The sequence below is a fragment of the Amblyomma maculatum genome, chromosome 6, assembly GCF_055883805.1.
Source record: "Amblyomma maculatum isolate TAMU_Amacu chromosome 6, ASM5588380v1, whole genome shotgun sequence".
Lineage (NCBI taxonomy): Eukaryota > Metazoa > Arthropoda > Arachnida > Ixodida > Ixodidae > Amblyomma > Amblyomma maculatum.
In genome coordinates, this window is record NC_139349.1 from 75267609 (window position 1) to 75274652 (window position 7044).

Genomic DNA, 7044 nt, shown 5'->3' on the forward strand with positions numbered 1-7044 from the left:
GCGATCCTCTGGTTCAAGCGCTGCCGCGAAGGCCGCGGTGGCGCTGCGGTCAGCTTGGCGATGCATTCACGCGATCGCGCGCGTGTTCCTGTTCGCGGCTGCCAGCGTGATCTCTCGTTTATGACCAGATGTGTTGCGCTGCTGACATGTTAATGTGAGGGCCCAACTTCGCCGAACAGATGAACTCTAGCGCAAAAAAAAAAAAAAAAAATCACAGTATGTCCCTCCCAAGCAAAATTATCCAATTTTATGTTCTTACCAGGCAGCACTTCTATGTTAAGGCCCAGAACTGTAAGCGCAACGCTAAGCAGGGAAGAATGAAAGTGCTGAAACTTAGGAGGGTTCTCTAAGTTGCATATTTATTCAAGGTCGAGTTTAATATTTTTTTTTTTATTTAGCGAGAAGTGATATCCTTGCCTCCCCATTTCTTAGTGCCAAGCGATGGATGCAGTGTTGATAATCAATGTTTAATGTTTTTTTTTTCTTTCTAATTACACAGAAGCATGTGTAAATGTATCTGTTATTTTGAATTACCCTGAATGTTATGATGTGCAGTACATTGCTATTACTACGATGTGCAATAAATTTTTGCTATGCTTCGTTTTGCTTGTTTGGATCTCCAGTCACATTTTTTAGGAGTAATGCTGATGCTTCGTATTCTTGAAACTGAAGGAGGTGGAAAACATCGACTAAAGAACAGCCAACCTTTTTTCTTTCATTTGTTACCCCTTTTAATTTTCTTCTTACATATTATTTTATGCCTTGGGGCAAACAACGTTGTGGAAAAAAAAATGCGACCGCACGGAGCCGAAACATCCTTCCATCCTCATTCTCTTGAAATAGTGCGTTGTTGGGCGAGTCGGTCAGACATATCTTCAAGGTATACTGCGCGCACACAAAACAAGGCGAAAGGTACACAACAAGCGCAACACCTGCGCTTGTTGTGTACCTTTCTCGTCTGCGCTTGTTGTGTACCTTTCTCGTCCTTGTGTTTTGTGTGCGCAGTATACCTTGAAGACTCATTATTTTGGTCTGTCTTCTACTTTCGACATGCACTATTGTCGTGACGCTGGGACTAAGTCGACCCGGCTTTCACTTGGTAGCGTGCAGAGACTCCGGTATGATGAAGGATTGAATCTTCGAAGTTGGTAAAATATATACAAGCAGGTTTAATGGCACTTTGAGAAAGGGTATATCAGCAAAATGGCAAGCGTTAAGAGTTCATAGCGAGAAGCGTCTGGATGAGCCGTTTACCCAGGGCTCAGAGCGTCTTTTCGTGCTCTGCAATGTCCTTAGAACCCCCTATGTCCAGCCCCTCTCTGAAGATGCTGACCAACCAGTTCCAGGCCACGCCCCTCAGATATCTGCATCCAATCGAACACATCACTGCACTGATGGTCTGATGCACTGACTGGTCCGGCATTGTTTCGTTGGGCGTGGTCACTTGTCGGCGGGAAGAGCTTGGGAACAGCGAGGAGGTACATTTCTATTCTTCAGCAAAGATTCGATATGCTGGTTCCGGTAAGTAAATTTCCTTCTCACAAACCCAAGTGCACGTGCGCGCCGCATACTGCTCCCAGCATTGTCCCTTTCCAGCAATTGCAAATCTTTCCTGCATTCCCGGGAAATCCTCTAATGGCCGTAATCACCTTGCTCCTTTCTTGTCCTGTACGTCAGCGGACGTGTCACTCTGTCGTCTCCTTTGGACAGTATAGCATTCCTCACTGGACGATAGCGCTTCTCGACGGGAAGGGTGAACAATTGAACGAAAGCACTTCCGGCTATTTCCCGCAGGGGGACATTTCTTTGTATTTTTCTAGACGTTCCCTTGACAGGGCCAATTTGGCATTTGCAGGGTCTTCACAAAGCAAAACAGGCTTACACAAAAGGATTCATGGAAACAGGCTCACTTAGCGCCCTTGCACCAGCAGCACATATCCATGCCCACAGGCGAACAATAGAGCGCGCCAGTGTGAACGAGGCAAGGTCATAACAACTATCTCGATCCGACGGGACTCATTCAAGACCCTCCAATTCCTGGAACTGAAAGGATAGATACGCCCGTATTCTACGCACCAGAAGTATTGGAGTACCAACCGATCAATTTTAATTGTTTTGTTTGTTGGGTTTCATGTGCCAAAATTACTCGGGCTATGAGAGACACCGTAGTGGAGGACTCCGGAATTTTGACCACCTGGAGTTCTTTAACTTGTACTAACATCGCACAGGACACGAGCGCCTTGCTTTTCTCCTCCAGTGAAAAGCGGTCGCCGCGGCCGGGATGCGATCCCCCATCCTTGGGCACAACAGTCGAATGCCCTAACCACTGCACCACCACGGCTTAAAATTGAATTCTGTCAGCCGTAATCAGGTTTGATTAGAGTTTAATGAGCTAAACCATTACCTGCAACAACATCACTGAAAGGCCAACGCGTTGCACGCACAAGCGTTTAGGGGTAGCTCGGCTGGAAACTCTGATTGGCCCAAAATTTGTGACGTCATATAAACAACGTCATGGGTCACGTGATATTTTATGATGTCATATTCGGATGTAGGGCGCGCGTGTTTTCCCTAGACTGTCCCTGGATTCCCCATGCTTTTCAGAGCACCTGGGCGCGACCCGGCGGCATGGTCGGCGGTGTCGGCGGCGCGCCGCAAGCGAACGGCAGCTGCCCAGCCGATGGCCGTCGGCGGAGAGGCACGAGGCCTAGCTTGCATGCAGTGCGGACACCGTGGAAACGGCAACGATGTCAAATAACATATGCACGCTTCGAGCCGCGAAGAGGTTTCCGAACCAGCTTGTCACACCATACGAATTGCCGGGGAAATCACAGTTTAATTGCTTTTCCTTTATCTAGATCTGTGTGAGACCTTTCGGCGACAAAAACAATCGAGGTTCGCCAACGCAGTGTGACCTGTTCGTAGGCCGGCCGGGCGAATTTTCCAGTGACAACTGCACACCATGTTTGCGGCGATTCCGCTCTTCTGCACATTTCGTATATTTGCAAAACGTTTCCTTGCAAAATAGCTTTCTCGGTGCGACGTCTTTCAGGCGCGCAGGCTGGCGGCGACGGTCGTCCGTCCCGTTGCCACGCGTCCCGATATAATTCGGTCTTTTTCTAAGCGAAATAGTTCATTATGAATTGTTTTAACCAGAAATGCGCTCAGTGACCGCTCTTATTGGCTAAAAAGGGCCTAATTTCCTCATTCCAAACTAATGCGCCGGCGAATGCATATGATGCCGGCCGGCAACACCGCGGCGCCGGCGCTATTATAAGCACATCCTAGCTGCAATAGCTAGCTATAGTCCATGACTGTAGGGGGCAAAAAAAAAAAAAAAAAAAAAAAGCTTTGAACGTCATTCGACTATCAAATTTCTTAGGTCAGAATTGTGATGCTGGGAGTGATATGTTGATTAGGAAAAAAAAAAACTAAATAAGCTGTAGTATTAAAGGATGACCTCCCACTGTTTTGGTTACCCTGTTGTTAAAAACAATTAGGTGCCTAATGAATATCCTATTCTCATTTGGGCTATGATTATTATAAAACTATGTAAGTCATTTCACATTGATCAGGGCTTGTTTTAGATTAAGTTTAATAAAGCAAATCCCCATCTTGCACTTGGAGCATAATGCCTTCGTACCTCAAATAAAGTTGATGGAGCATATCATAAAGTCACAATTAATACAATCGGATTTCAGAACATTCAGCCTCAGGATTTCAGGCTAACAAGAAGAAATGTTATACATTGTTACTAAGGAGGTCATGTTATATATGGGTAACTATAGGAGCATTATAATATGTGTACTTTTTAAGTAGTACTGAACTGTGTGTAGCCTTTAGAAAACATGAAAATATTGCAGCGTATATCACATGAAGAGTAATGGCATTGTATGTTTTGTAAGTGTCAGCATATGTTTGCTGTCAAATTACAGAACTGTCCATAGCCTTTAGAAAACATGAAAATATTGCAGTGTATATCACATGAAGAGTAATGGCATTGTATGTTTTGTAAGTGTCAGCATATGTTTGCTGTCAAATTGAGATCCATGTGATGCATGCATTCTTTAATGACTTATTGCTTGTTCTAATGCAACGCATGGACCATTTCAGCTTGTCATGCCTTCGCATGTCTAATATGTAATAAACAGCGTCTTACGTCCTCTGCATTTCTTTCACCGCAACAAGTTTTGCATCCGTCATATGTGTCAATTGTGATTTTTAACTGGACCTGTAGCCTGAAACAGACTGCTGACTGCCATCACAAATCTGTTTGTTATATATTCAAACACTGCATTTATTTTCGTTCATAAAAACATTGAAATGCTTTAATAACTTTCATTGCCTTGAGTAAATGTTTGTCATTCGTTACATTGATTGCTTGCAGTCCAGAAATTCTTTACATTCTTATTTAGCTATATCTTACACTTACAAACACATATAAAGTTATATTTTTGCTACACTATTTTTCCTTCCATTTAGTATCTCTTTCACACAACCTCAGAGTTTAAAGACAATTATTTATCAAACAGCACTTGTGAATATATCTAAGTGGACACTTTTTTAATTGCACAATGATGGCATAATGCAATGAAGAATAAGTTAGTGTGGTCCACCACTTCAGTTTGCAAAAGACTTATGAAAGAGAAAGGTAGCATGCACTATAGCCAATTTTTAACAAAATTTTCTGGGCATGTGCCACCTTTTATGCAACTAATATGTCAACAGCAAAAAAAAAAAAAAAGAATTCTTATACATTATTAAGGTGCAAAGATGAGTAAAACGAGTATTTGCTGAATTTCGGTCTGTCCAGACATTGTGGGATTGCTTTTCAGGATATAAAAAGGCATTTTTTTAGCATAAAGGAGGGGTTAGAAGCCTTGCTGTCCCTATAGGGGTGTGAGGACTGCACTGGGTGCAGTGGTCAGGGAAGTTTGGCTGGGAATTGGGGGGGGGGGGGGGGGGGGGGGAGAGAGAGAGAGAGGGTGAGAAAAAAAGAGAAATGAGTAGGCATGGATGCTTTTTTAGGAAGTGCAGTTAGAGAAATATATGCAAGACAATTCACATGCTGCAATACTGTGGGCCTTAAGTTCTTTTCCTCAAGAGAATGCTTTCTCTCTTTTGTTGCTTTAAGAGAAGGTTATTGTTAAAATGAAAGATACAAGTCAGTCGATCATGAAATCAAACCTGACGACCCCCACTATCACTCCGCTGCTGAAGACCACTTTGAGACTAAATGTATTCTGTTAACAAGGCATCACTGCTCATTGGTACCTTTTTTATTTGCATGGAGGCTACAGTAGTCTGTGCCATTGCTTTTTTATGTTGCTTGCACCTATAGCATGCAGTACCTGAAGTAGTAAATGCTGCACAATTTCATTTGCAGACAAAGCACCTATACCTTTACAAAGTGGTGGCAAAGATGGATGATTTAAAGCTCTTTCTCAAAGATGATGTGTGGCCACAGTGTGCAAGGCTATTGAGCAGAAATTCATAAAATCAAATGAGCTCAGAATATCAGTAGACAGGCCCCAGAAGTTCAAAAAGAGTATGGTAGGGGAATGTGTCTGAGGTTCAGGGTTTTCATTGCAGGAAGAAAATAAAAGGGGTGATGCTTGACTGCACTGGTAGATTTTATGCCGAGCTCTGCATTAAATCAAAAGCGATTTTAGAAGCCGCAGAACATATCTGGTCCTCTTGGAGTGAAGAGATTTCTTTATTCTACTGAGGGACCTCTCAAGCCTTAAAGTATATATTCCGAAGCTTACATCCTTCTACGACAAGCTGTCTGATAGAACACATTTCATCAAAATGCCTTGGCTGAGGAGACACCTCAAATTAAAGTGGCAAGCATTGGACTCGAAGAGGCCAACAGTTGGGCAGCATTGGAGTTCCCCAGATTGAGATTTTCAGCCTCTCCCCAGCCTGCAACTATTCCTAATAAATGAGTGTCTGTTGTATCCTGTGAGGAAGAGGACCTATGATGGGTCAGTGCACGCTTTCAGATCTTGCATTATCATCTCTCGCAGGTGAGCTGGCAAAAAACATTGATTTTGACAAACCGAGTAGCAGCTTTGAAGCGGAAAATGAAAATGTTGGCATGTCGGATTTTTTTTTTTTTTTGCTTTATGCTCTTTAGATCAATACCAGCTTTCAAAACAAGATTTATAATATCTGAACTTAGTTGCTCAAAGCAAGATGACTGTTTCCCACTTTTTGTACAGAAGCGATTTCTATAATTGATCGAGGGGTATGCTTATTTCATTTGTGCGGCAGGATTAATTATGCACTTGTCCCTCTGCAAAATTTGATTTTACAGCGTAGTTGTTGAAGGCCTCAATTATGACTGCTTGTTTGTTTTTGTGACTTCAGTTCTCTTCTGTGTGCTCGAGTTGTCCTTTCACTATTAGCATGCTTACTTCCCAAATGGCATTTCTACGCCCATATTTGCATGTGAACGCTCAGTCTAACATTCTAGCTAGTTCGTATTTACTTTATTCTTTGTCACTGTGGCCGATTTAATTGCAGTTGTCTTGTGCATGTTCAAAGCTTTCAACAGTCCTTATGAAGAGTTTGTGGAAGCATAAAAAATATGAACTGCAATACAGCACTTTGGCCAGTTCTCAAGGCTTTTGCTGGCACTGCGCTATGCCTGATGTAAACGAAATTGTTCACAATGGCACCGTGTTATAATCCTGGTCGCATCTGCCAGTTTGCCACTTTTTAGTTACTGTGCGTGTTACCAAGTATTTCTACACGCTCAAAGTTTGCAATTCTTGTGGTTTTTATATGCCCTTTTATTTGAGTGGTCCCAATCTAGAAATTCATCTGTCAAAAACCTCTACTTAGTTCTTCACAAATGCACCTTTCTTAAGAAAAGAAAAAATATGACGTATGCCCCTCGTAATATAGCTTATTATCAGTTGTGGGGTATGCTTGTTACGTTAAGAAATGAATGAAAAAAAATGCCTCGGCTTGCACCATGTTGTGTGATACGAAAAACGAACTTCCCCAATCGAAGAAAGCCTTGACGACAAAGTAGTT